At 38.8% G+C, this 13,163-nt stretch overlaps 1 protein-coding gene and 1 non-coding gene across 2 annotated transcripts in view; both read right to left on the bottom strand.

Moving 5' to 3' along the window:
- Positions 1-13,102, bottom strand: part of LOC122046378 (growth-regulating factor 3-like) — a 37,083-nt gene extending 23,981 nt beyond the window's left edge. The window contains exons 1-2 of the mRNA XM_042607059.1: positions 12,965-13,102; positions 11,585-12,630 (exon numbers count right to left, since the gene is read on the bottom strand). The gene's annotated coding sequence lies outside the window, so the exon portion shown is untranslated. The remainder of the gene's footprint in view (positions 1-11,584; positions 12,631-12,964) is intronic.
- LOC122049860 lies at positions 8,487-8,597 on the bottom strand. Its single transcript, XR_006131112.1, has one exon. It is a non-coding gene; the product is annotated as a small nucleolar RNA R71 (small nucleolar RNA).
- Positions 13,103-13,163: the final 61 nt, after the last annotated feature.

Raw genomic sequence — 13,163 nt, 5'->3', positions numbered from 1 at the left:
CCATCACCACATCATTGTCCTCTGTGTTTACTTTTATTTTTGATTAATTTAGATTCGTATAGCAATATTGACTAAAAAATAATATATGAACCTTACTCAAAATTAAAAAGTGGCCAATATGTTGTATTTCTAAAGTCTCTAAGGTCATTTTATGCTTTTATTTTTTTTTTCTTAATTTTACCAAGTTTAAGTACATATAAACATAAATAATGTTCCAGAAACAAGCTAAAAGCAAAGCTACGATAATTTCGCAACGTACTCTCAAGACTGTACGATGATGATTGAGATATAAAAGGTTGTCATATTAAATTATGGGATCAAAATTTGACTTGTCCGAGTATATTTTTCCTTATGTCTTAGTCATTATACTAATAGTTAATAATCATCCGTAATTTACCTCCTTCATATTAGTCTAGGAATAAATTGACTGCAAGGATGATTGGTCAAATCTCATAAAAATTTTCCACCGACCACCAATGTAAATGAAAAAGCACTCGCATGGGTGACCCATCAACTCAACTTTTTTAAGTCAACCGTCTAAATTCATCCGTTAATTCACCGAAACTGAGACTCGATCCTTAAATATATGAGAAATTGAGTATCCTATCGTTGCACCATTGCCCTTGGGCTAGAATACTAAGGGAGCGTTTGGTTTAGGGGAATAGGAGTGGGGAATGAGAATAATAATCATTGATTGTCATTGTTAATATTTGGATTATAGGAATAGGAATACAAATAAGGGAATGAATCCTTGAAATTGGGTAATGACTCATTCCCATGTACCTCCCCTTCAATGAGTCATTACCCTATTTTCATCAATCAAAATATTTTCTTATTCCAAAAATACCCTTGACCTAAAACTAAAATTTTCTTCATTAATATCAAATATCAAAATATATTTATTTATTTTTTCTTTCATATCACTTCTCTCTCCTTGTTCCCTCTCATCATATTTTCTCTCTCATCATTTTATCACACACTTTCTCTCTCCTTAATCTCTCTTATCACACTCTCTTTTCTCTTTTTTCTCATTACACTTTCTCTCTCATCATACTTTATCTCTCCTCAATCTCTTCCATCGCACTCTCTTCCTTCTTTTTTTCTTATCATACTTTCTCTCTCCTCACTCTCTCCCATCACACTCTTTTTTCTTTTTTTCTCATCACATTTTCGCTCTCATCACACTTTCTCTCTCCTCAATCTCTCTTGACACACTCCCTCTTTTTTTTCTCAACACACTTTCTCTTTCATCATAGTTTCTCTCTCATGATACTTTCTCTCTCCTCAATCTCTCTCATCACACTCACTGTTCTCTTTTTTTCTCATCACACTTTCTCTCTCATCATACTTTTTCTCTCACCATACTTTCTCTCTCATCACACACTCTCTCCTCTTTTTTCTCATTACATTTTCTCTCTCTTCATCCTCTCCCATCATACTTTCTCTCACATCATATTTTCTCTCTCATCTTCTCTCATCATGCTCTCTCCTATCACACTCTCTTTTCTCATTTTCTCTCATCACACTTTCTCTCTCTTCATTCTTTCTCATCACACTTTCTCTCACATCATTCTCTTTCATCATATTTTTCTCTCACATTCATCTTTCTCTCACATCTAATTTTTTCTCTTATTTTCCTTTAAGGGTAAAAAAAGAAATTTTGATTTATTCCGATAGAAAATATGCAAGTAACCAAACATTGCTTTTAACAATGATATTCATGCTCATACTCATTCTCATTCCATAATACAATGATTCTCATTCCGATTCCTATTCATAGAAAAATATGTGATATCACTCATCTAAACAACCCAATATTGTAGGTCCCATGATAAGATATATTCAGGTAGATCACGGGGATATTTTGTCCTACTATAGCTACCATTTGTACGAGAGAGATCATGCACCTAATAAAATATTCTGTATCTACTAAAAAATTGATCCCAAAATTTATTGAAATACTAATATTATCATTAATAGATGTAGTAGATGATTTTATTAATTTAAGTAACTAAAATTAGACAAAGACTTTGTTCAACTTCAATACATCTCAGACGAAGACAATTAGAGTTATTCTATCAACGAGACTTGATATAACTATTTTTTTATTTAGATAAGTTTAAGAGCATGATTTTAGAAAATATAATATTTGAAAACAAATCACATATTAAATGATCCTTATCATATATCTAACTTTTATTTCTAGTTGACTTTTATAAGATAGCAGCTATCATTAAGTTAGTAAGTTAAGTATAAATTTCTAACAAGTCATTTATTATGAAGAATCATTCAACTTGATTGATTTTAAATTTTTTATCCAGATTTATGATGATATACTGATATAAACATTTAAAATCTAAGGTTAGACCTAAGTATTCATGCCTTTCTAAGTGGGTCAGTATATAAGCAAGGTAACCATAATATGATTCATGTTTTCTATAGTAGGACCTAGGATAAATCTAAATTGCAAGTAAAAACCCTATAAGTTTTAAAAACATAGGTTTTGAAAATAAGTTCTGAAAAAATAAATTTTTTAAAAAAACATAAGTAAAACCTGTTGAGCACATTCCTAAGAATATTCCTAAGTTATGGTTAAGTTGAGAAAGGTCAATGTGAGTCAATAAAAGTCAATATTAGTCAAAGTATAGAAAAATCAAGTCAAGTCGTAGTCAAATACAATGCTCGATACAATAGAAGTGTCAATCTGTATATTGAGGACTGCTAGTCTACTAAGGTAAGTGGAAGAGGGTGATTCGAGCTCCAAGATCGGAACATCACCATTATCTAAAGATGTTGGATCTACTGTTGCTCTTCTAGTATCTACAACTCACTAACTATAGTCTGATGAAGACGGGTGACTAACACCTGAAGACTAGTGATTGACCACTCGAGTTTGATCATCCTTTCTTCTAAAGTAAAGGTAGTTGGAGGTGAAGTAAGTTGAGAAAAGTCTGTGATGTCAAAATCAAGCTTTTCCTCCTCTACTATACTGGTCTAAGCTGAGGCTAGTCTCCCTTTCTCCATGACATGGCATTTTTACTATATATGTGTATTTTAGCTAATGAAAACTTACTAGCACCTATCGTATCAAACTCATGCATAGATATGACATCACCTATAGTGACATCAATCCCTAATGAGGCTAGTAATGATGTCAGAATATGACAGTAGGACATATAAACCCTTGATCCTGTCCGAATGCTGAACCAACGGACGCTGGGCACGTGGCGCTCCCCGGCTACTGGTGTGGATCTTCGACTGGCTACACGAAGCTCCACGCCAATTTGATCCTGTCCGAATGCTGAACCAACGGACGTTGGGCACGTGGCGCTCCCCGGCTACTGGTGTGGATCTTCGACTGGCTACACGAAGCTCCGGCGAACCTGCACAGAAGTCGGGCCGGGAAGGAGTTCCCGGCGGCGACCCTCCGACGCTCAAGTCAGGCAAGCAAGCAGTGAAAAGTGGCTCTCGAAGAATTAGAACGCGTACCTCCGGCGACGGATGAGGGCCTTTATATAGGGCAGCGGAGAAGCGAGTGCACACATATCGAGGTGTACACGTGTCCGTGGCCCATACCCCAGTAAGGGCTTGTCAGTGAGCTTACCTGACCCATACTGCTACAGTCCAAGCATGTCCTCGATGGGACAACGGAGCCCCACGTCGCGTGATTTGGAGTATGACCATATCACGAAGTCCGCCAGCTGTCAGAAGATGTCCCTTGTCTTTTTCCCCGAACTCCTGCCGTGCATCCGACCGGCCCACGACCGCCTTACGTCCGACCGGTCATGTATGATGGTACACTTGGGAAATTATCGGTAATGTGTTTTGTGGCGACTGTTAGCAGTATGCTTCATGTCTTCGGCCGAGCGTGCTGTCCGCTCGGCCCTACGATCTTGCCCAATGAGCGCCGGAACCTCGACTTCCATAAGGGTGCCTTTTGCCCTCAGCTAAACACCGGGAGGCCGCCCGGTCGGCCAGCCCCCTTTCTCCGGTCGGCCTAGCTGGTCCGACCTTCTTCGATGGACCGCCCGGCTCTTTGACTTCCACGTGGCGTTGACCCCTTACAACGAGGGTCCCCTGTTCTTATCGCCGGATCAACCCTTTTGTTAGTACTGATGCTAGATGAGTGAATGATGACATGAAACATATGTAGATTGATATCTATATCTAACATATGACATAATGCATACAACAAAAATGAATGAAATGGTAGCATTATTACGACATCCCGAGTGATTAAGGGGAAAATGCAAGTCACTAAGACTATATACAAGACACAGTCCTGTATCCTAAGTCTAACATAGTTGAATTGGTTCACTGTTGGTACCTCTCTTCCTAAAACGATACAAGTATATCGTATTTAATATAATATAAGAGTAGGATCTTTAGGAGGATAACACAAAATTGTGGATGATGAATGTCTATGTCCTAGATGATCCCTAATGACAGCAGGAGAAAGTATAAAGTCTCTTCCTGCAACTCTAGTAGTGTAGGTGATGTCATCAATCTTAACTAGGTTATTATACAACTTAGCACACAATCCTGTATTAACCGAGCTAGCACAATAAATCAGGTTACCTAATACATAATAGTCATCACTTCTATAATAGATATACATGATCTCATAAAAAAATGACCTACTGAGATATCTCGTATGCAGAGGTATGAATGATGTAGATAAAAACTTAATCATAAGTTCCTTTGTAGAGAATCTAATGTCAGTGCTAGGGTTGCTAGAGGTACTAGCCTCAGTAACTTCTCTTAATCCTACCAATATAAATAAATAATTTATTTCTGCAATAATAATGATAGGTTGAGTTTAGAATATTACCTAGGCATTTTTTTGATAACTAATATAAGAACTAACGACCTAGGCCGCTTGAGACTAGTCCGAAATCAAAAACAGGAGAGAAATGGCTCAGAAACAAGCTTTGAAGGTGCTTGGAGTTGAAGCATCGGGCAACCTTTTATAAAGCCTATCCGAGTGCCCAGAGATGGTCCGAGCACCTGAACCGTCTTGTCAGGTTGCCATGTAGCGACGTTTTGAGGCGCCTAGAGAAGGTTAGATGACATCATCTAAAAAGGTAGGCTTTTTAAATTATCAATCAAGTTAACCTTATAGATTTAGTGAAATGATTATCAATTTTACTTGATTAGAATTAGTTTGAATTTTGGAGCTAATTTGACCTTGTGTTAGATTTACTTTTAACCGTAAGTCAGTAAAATACACATTTCAAAAATTGACTTTCAGGTCGTGGTGAGACACAAAGACCTTCTTTGATATTAAGCAATGACTATTTCCTTAGACAAAGTTATTTTAAGAAATTATATATTTAACCTACTTATTGAAAAACTATGGTGTAACTAATTTAGGGTGTGGCTAATGATGCGTCTATTTTATATAGGTATTTTGATATGTTTCAATGCATCTTTTGACCTCCTTTGCATACAAATATTTTATGATTTCATCTCTTTATACTTTATGTCAATATATTTCTATGTTGGGATACTACTCTTGTGCATTATTTGCGTTAGGATGCGGAATGAAATGAAAAAAAAAAAATATTGAAGACCAAGTTGCGAGTTTCCAGCACTGAGTACGAGCGCCCGTGCCCAGCGACACGACTCGTGTTCAGTTCAACTTCAAATCCGGAGTACCTGTGCCCAATAACATGGGATGTGCTCAATGACCAGCAGCGAGCACGGGCGCCCGTGCCCAGTGACACGGCCTGCGCTAATCAGCGCTCTAAAGCAACAACACCCGACACGAGCCCGTGCCACCGGTCAAGACCCGTGTCTGGCTTCAGCTCCAACCACTATTTAAGGAGATCCCTCCATTTAGATTGGGGATCTAATCTAGGGACCATCTAAGGATTCCGAGGCTTGAGGAGGAGATCCAAGGACCATCCATGTCATCTGGGCAAAGGAGGAAGACCCAGAACATCTAGGAAGAGGATTCTTCGATCAAGCCTAAGCCACTTCTCTCATTTCTCTAATTCTCTGAATTTATAATTAGATTTCTAAATTATGATCATGATTTGGGATTGTAACCCCACATTTATAGGGTAAAGTCTAGATTCTAGGATTAGGGAGCAACTTCATGCAATGTAAACACTATATCTTTTGATCTAAGCATGTTTGAAATTTTCTTGTTATATGATATGTGATTTGTGATCCGGATCTACTATATTTGCACTATTTCGATGCCAAAAGCATGAGATTTGTATATCACAAGGAATTCGGAGATGAATCGAAAGGAAAATCCGATCCTCCGACCCTCAGAAAATCGAGACGTGGAGAGTCAGCTACGAAAATAGATCGGTATACCGTGAGGAACCCTAGATTATCATAGAGTTTAATGGATTAATCTTAATTCATCGTCACATAGTAAGAGAACGGTCATTTAGGGATTGTGGGATCTTATGACAGGGCCCTACTTAGGTTACGATCCTTAATTTGGTCCACCCCGAAAGTAGTCGATAATTAAGATTAGTGCATCGATATAGTTCCAAAAGTTTGCACTAATTACATAGGATAGTCTATCTACATAAATCAACATTTAGGATAGGAATTCAACTGTAGATCAAGTGTTTACTTGCATAGAAGTAAAACCGAAGTCCTATAATCGCTCTTTCTCCGATTGTTAGCATCAATTTATGTCTTGCTACTGTTTTTCTGTTGCATTGCTACTGTTTGAGTGGGTCCCCTCTGATTGGACATTACTGCCTTTATTATCCTTATGAGCTAGCTACCTTTTCTATCTGTTTTCTCTTTTGCTTTAACGGTTGATTTCTGTGTTTATGATACACTACATCTCTGATTAGGTTTGAATAATTAAATCTATTTAATAAGCTAGTATTCAGTCACCAGTCTCTATGGATTCGATATTTTTTACTTGACAGCCCGACCGTGCACTTGTAGTTTACTCACATCAAGTTTTTGGCGTCATTGTCGGGAACTAAATTTGATTGATATTAGTTGAAATTTAGATTGATTAGATTAGACTGTTGGTCCCTTGGAGACTGGCGAGAGAGGGTGAATTGTCTGAAATAAAATCAATATCTTTCTCAAACTTTTATAGCTTAATTAACATAAACATTTGCATAAAAGAAACTAATTAAGAAATTAGAAATAGAAAGAGGCACAGATCTTTTACCTAGTTTGTAATCAGGTGATTGTTAATTCAAGACATTGAAAAATCCACTAAAATCTCCTTCAAGCGGAGAAGCCTTTTACAGTAATCAAAGCTCACAATTACAAAGTTAAACTCAAGGTAGAACGTTTACAAGTATTCTTCTCTGTATTTTTTAGTGTTGTTTAGCTTCTGGGATTAGGGTTGTATTTATAGCCACCTGGAAGGGTTCTAGGCGCCTGGACGTGGATAGAATTTTATCCTCGTTGCACCAGATCACAACAGCACGCGTTTTGATAAATTTACTGGTTTAGGCGCCCGGACTGAGCTGTTCCAGCTCGACCAGGGCGCATGCCTGGGTCACCCTAGGTCCGGGCGCCAGGAGCACAGACAACCTCTGATTGACTTTTCCTCCGGGTCTTCCGCTCTAGCTCCACTCGCTTGGGTGATTTCAGTCATTCGGAATAAGGCTCATCCGAACCCATTTTTTGACCTTATCGGACAACCTTCCGCTCCGACTTCTCGTCCCTCGGAAACGCTGCGCGCCTCCTTCTTATCCGCCAGCGTACTCTTCCGCAGCACCTCATCCCTCGAACGCACCGAGCTCGTCGACTCTCTCCAGTATCGTCCTTTTGGCTAGTTGCATCTTTCGCTCAACTTCCTGTGTTCCTAAGTTCTTGCTCACTTAAACACAGGGCATCAAAACATAACAAGACCTAACTTAACTTGATTTGATCACATCAAAACTACCACGGGATACTTACATAAACTGTTTCTTTACTGTTTACATTTGCTTGGACTTGTCTTTCCTTTGCTTCTTTGCTTTATCTTTTCAGGAATCACTCTTATTCATGCACAGAACTTCAAGGTCAATAGATTTACAACCTTTTGATCCAAAGATCGACCATACATACCATCAAACATTGAGGAAGAATCAAGCAATGGAGCATAACGAAGATCTAGATATTCCTAATCTACTCAGGGCTAACAACAACAAGCCTCTTGGTGACTATGTATTACCAAGTGTAAGGGTGTTAGATTAAGCATTGCTAGACCCACTATAGAGCTAAATAATTTTGAACTCAAGCCAACTCTAATTTGTATGGTTCAACAATGCCAATTCAATGGAACCCCAATGGAAGATCCCAATTTGCATCTAGAATTTTTTTTGGAGATATGTGGCACTCTAAAGTAAAATGGAGCTTTTGCTGATGTAATTCGACTTATGTTGTTCCTGTTCTCATTGAGGGACAAAGTCAAGTTGTGGCTCTCATCACTTCCTCTAGAGTACATAACCACATGGGAACAGTGTGAACTAAGATTTTTGAGTAAATTCTATCCGCCAAGCAAGATAACCCATATAAAACACTTAATCACTAATTTCATGCAAAAGGATGGAGAATTTCTATTTGAATAATGAGATCGTTACAAGAGTTTTTTTACAGTAATGCCCTCACCATGGGCTTGTAAGATGGTTGATTATACATACATTTTACAATGGAATCTCCTAGTCTACAAAAGTGTCTTTGGATTCAACTACTGGAGGAGCTATAATGAACAAGATACTTGAATAGGCTGAGAAGATTATAAAGAGTGTAGCCTTTAATCATCATCAATGGGCCAATGAGAAGAGTCTTTCAGTCAACCCCCAAGGATACATCAAGTGAACAAAGTGGATTTGATGACACCCCATTTAGATGCAATGAGCAAGTAGTTAGATATGATGAATATGAATCCTTCAAATGCTATTGTTGTTTCTTGTGAAGTCTATGGAAAATTTGGGCATAATGAGATAATTGTTCAGTATTGACATCCATGCAGAGCAATCAAGTGGAGCATGTTGATGCAATTGAACAAAGTGGATTTGATGACACCCCATTTAGATGCAATGAGCAAGTAGTTAGATATGATGAATATGAATCCTTCAAATGTTATTGTTGTTTCTTGTGAAGTCTATGGGAAATTTGGGCATAATGAGACAATTGTTCAATATTGGCATCCATGCAGAGCAATCAAGTGGAGCATGTTAATGCAATCAACAATTTCAATCAAAGGACAAATAATCCCTATTCTAATACATATAACCCAGGATGGAGGAATCACCCCAACTTATCTTATCAAACGAATCAAGGGCAATTCCCAAGCCAAGAAAGGTACAGGCAAAATTCAAAAGCTCAACCACAAAAATTAAGCATGGAGAAAATGATGACGCAATGTATTGCAACTCAATCCGAAGCTAATGATAAATTTTGCCAACAAGGCTCTAATCATGAAGTGATGATCAAAGAGTTGAAGGTTTCCGTTGACATATTAGCAAATCGCACAAAGATATTAGATACTCAAGTGACCCAAGTGGCAAATTCAGTGGCAAGGACCCCCGGTAAATTTCCAAGGCAGCTAGAAGTAAATTCTGTTGAACATTGCAGTGTAGTAAATCTATGGAGTGGGAAGGTGCTACAAGATTTAAAGGGGATGATGAAAGATAGACCAAAAAGTTATTCTAAAGAGAACGATAATTCCCAAGGTGGCGGAGGACTTAGGTAAGACTAAGGAACCAAAAGAAGATCCTTTGTTGAAGCCTCTAATTCAGACTTATCAACCACCAATACCATTTCCCTCAAAAATTGGCTAAAGTAAAGTAAGATGAAGAATTTGGCAAATTTTTAGAAATGATGAAGAAAATTTGTATAGAGATGTCTCTACTAGAAATTATGCACCAAATTCCACAATTTGCCAAATTTATGAAATAAATCATGTCTCATAAGAGGAGGAAGGAGAATCATGAAACCTTTGCAAGAATGTAGTGTCATAATTCAAAACGAGCACCTTTCGAAATTAAAAGATCCAAGACATTTCTCTATTCCATGCTTTATCAAGGACAAAAAGATAAGTAAAACTTTTTACGATTTGGGAGCAAGTGTTAATCTAATGTCTTTCTCCATGACTTTATAGTTGGCAGACCACTTTTGTCGGCATCCCTTGAGAATTTTAGAGGGTGTCCCGATATAAATTAGAGGAATTGTGGTGTCAATTAATTTTGTGGTACTAGAAATGGAGGAAGATCTCCAATCATACTTGGAAGGTCATTCCTAGCAACCGCAGGAGTGATCATCGATGTAAAAAATCACAAATTTTCCTTTGCGATGGAAACCAACAAGTTTGAATTTGACCTCTCTAAATTGTCAAGTGATTTACATGAAGAATGCAAGGGAGAAGAAGAAAATTCTGATCAATTGGAGGGGCGTGTCGAAAAGCCTCTAGATACGTAGCCGAGTATAGAACCTCTAAAGTTCAACAAATACATTATTCCAGCAAAAGCTCCACCAAGAGAATAAGCTTTCAAATTTGGAACACTTGGAGGTGGTAGAGGAACCCCTCAAAGCTAAGGCTCCAAGTTGAGTTTTGAGAAAGGAGTTGAGCTAATGATCTTAAACAAACGCTTCTTGGGAGACAACCCAAGCTTTTCATTTCCTAGATTTTTACCATTTTCAAGTGTGCAATCTTGTTTTGAAGTAGTTTCAATCTAGTCATTCCAATTTGTCGGTCATCAAATGAAATTTGGAAATGACAATCCCAATTGGGAACTAAACACAGTGGTACGACCTGTGTTCCTTTCTATTGAAGAAACACAGGGCTCATGTCTAATGGCACGACCCGTGTTCCTTTCTGTTGGAGAAATGCAGGTGCCCGTGCCCAATGGCACGACCCATGTTCCTTTCTGTTGGAAAACACAGGCACCCATGTTCCCCAACATGGCCGTGTCGTGCACCGCTTGTTTAAATCCATGACTCGTGCTCAATACTCTATTGCCTATGCCAACACGAGAAGCCTTAAATCCTTCATCTCCAACCTCGAATCTCCTCTACAAACCTTAGATCCACTTCCTCAAGTCCCAAACCCTTCATTGCTTTGCTAGAATATATGTCTGTCTTGCCCTCAAAGGCGTGTTCTTCATTCCAATTCAAAGCAAGGATGAAAAGATCGAGGAAAGAAGAAGTTTCGCCCTCCAAAGAAAAAGGAAAAGAGAAGGTTTTAGATAAAGCACGCGACAAGGGTAACAATCCTTACAGTACTATTTTTCGTGACAATGTTCTTAAGGCACGAATTGTTATCCTTGTTAAACATAAAATTGCACCCACAAGGTACATAGATATTCATGCTATGAAGATTTTAGTCGTTAAGGATGATGTGAATTGGATGATAAATAAAGTGCAATGGGACGAATACGGTGTCCCACCTATGCTAGGACCACACTAGAATTCTTGATTTCATTGGATGTTGAGATCCTAACATTACAAGGGTGTATTTTAAATGATAAATAAAATAAAAATATCCTCGTTGATGTTTTAAAAAAAAAAGGTGCACTTTTTAAATTTTCCACCCAATCAAGTAGTAGTCATCCGAACCAAATATGTATAAATAAGCATCAATCATTTCTGATCAGAAATCTACCTGGATCCAACCACCGTGCCACTTCAAATCCTGAAACTGCAACTATTTTGTCAACGAAATATGCAATGATTAGTGTTCAGCCACTGCCATTTCCTACAACTCAACCTCCATCTTCCATCCAGCTTGAAAAAGAGGAGAAGATAATAATAACAACAAACTAGCAGGCAAGGAAAGGAGGGTCCTCCTGACAGCAAAGAGACCATGGAGAGCTGAAGACCACGTGACCCCTCGTGCAGTGGCGTAGTCCTAAGTCAATCTAGACAATATGTTTTTCAGACACATGGAATGGCGATCAAGATAATTGGTATGTTTGTAACCAGTGTAATTAGTAGGCACTGACAGTGAAAGCGATTGGTGGTGGTGTGTGGGCATGGCAGTACTATCTGTACTATTTGTCCGCGTTTGCAGCAGTGAGTGAGTGAGTGTGGTCCTTACGAGTAAGCTTTTGACAGCAGGAGATAAACAAACAGTCATTTGGTGAAAATGCAAGGAAGGCATCAATCGATGTGGATTGATACCGAAGAAAGGGAGTGAGGATGTCATACTAACCGACAGGCCTGTGAAGCAGGGACTCTCTTCTTTCGTGGGGGCCCTCGCACGCTCCCTTTCCGCTCCATCAATAATGTTGCTCGAGAGAGTGAGCGCTCCGGGGAGCTCCTTGGTTGGCAGTTGGCACTGTCGTGTTGGAGGGGACTTCTCTCTCTGCTGCGCCCCCACAATCAGCTCTGGGGAGATCCATCAAATCTGTTGAGGTGGTGGTACTGGTCGGTGGAGAAGCCCGGCCTCATAGTAACCATTGTCTGTGTTTACAGCTGATCATCGATTTGACATTTCACTTGCTCCGCTCCCTTTTTCTCTATTGCCTCTAGTGTGCTTTTAGACTTTTGCATCTCTACCTGCTGCTTTCCGGAGGGACAGAGTCCTGTGGGAGGGAACTGGCACCAGCTTTGCTTCAGGGTCCCCTCTGGAGGATGGCAGGTCCACTCGATTGATGTGTGATTTTTCACCATCTCTGCTGCAGTCGCTTGGTGGTACGAAGACAATTTCTGCATGCAGTGTTAGTTCAAGTTCAACGAGGTCAAGTAATTCAGAATTTTAATGAAAACCACTATATTGCTTTAAGGAATATGAAATGTCATACGAACAACATGCTAATTGGTACGTGGAATTATTCACCACGGCGTACACTGTTTTTAGAAGCATAAGTTTGGGTTAAAAATTTTCACTGAGAACTTGTTGGAACAGAAAATGTTACAATTAGCTACTATGCATTTGCCAGAAAACATAAAGACCATTTGAACTTGTTGGAACAGAAGATGTTACAGTTAGCTACTATGCATTTGCTAGGGAAAAAAAATAGAGATTATTTGAACTGTGGACCTGTTCATGCATAGGAGGAGCATTGGGATTCCATCTGGTATCTCTTTATCTTTATCCCACGAGCTTGCATATCAACCAGAAAAATGGGAGACCTCTCAGAGAATGCAACGCTTCAGCGGATGAAGGAAGAATTGAGACTTGAAGGGTTAGCTACAACAGAGGCTGATGAGTAAATCCCTACATAAGCTAAAAAAACAAC

This window comes from Zingiber officinale, chromosome 2B (genome assembly GCF_018446385.1).
Source record: "Zingiber officinale cultivar Zhangliang chromosome 2B, Zo_v1.1, whole genome shotgun sequence".
Lineage (NCBI taxonomy): Eukaryota > Viridiplantae > Streptophyta > Magnoliopsida > Zingiberales > Zingiberaceae > Zingiber > Zingiber officinale.
Note: the sequence above shows the minus strand (reverse complement) of the source record. Positions and strands in the feature narration are given on the sequence as shown.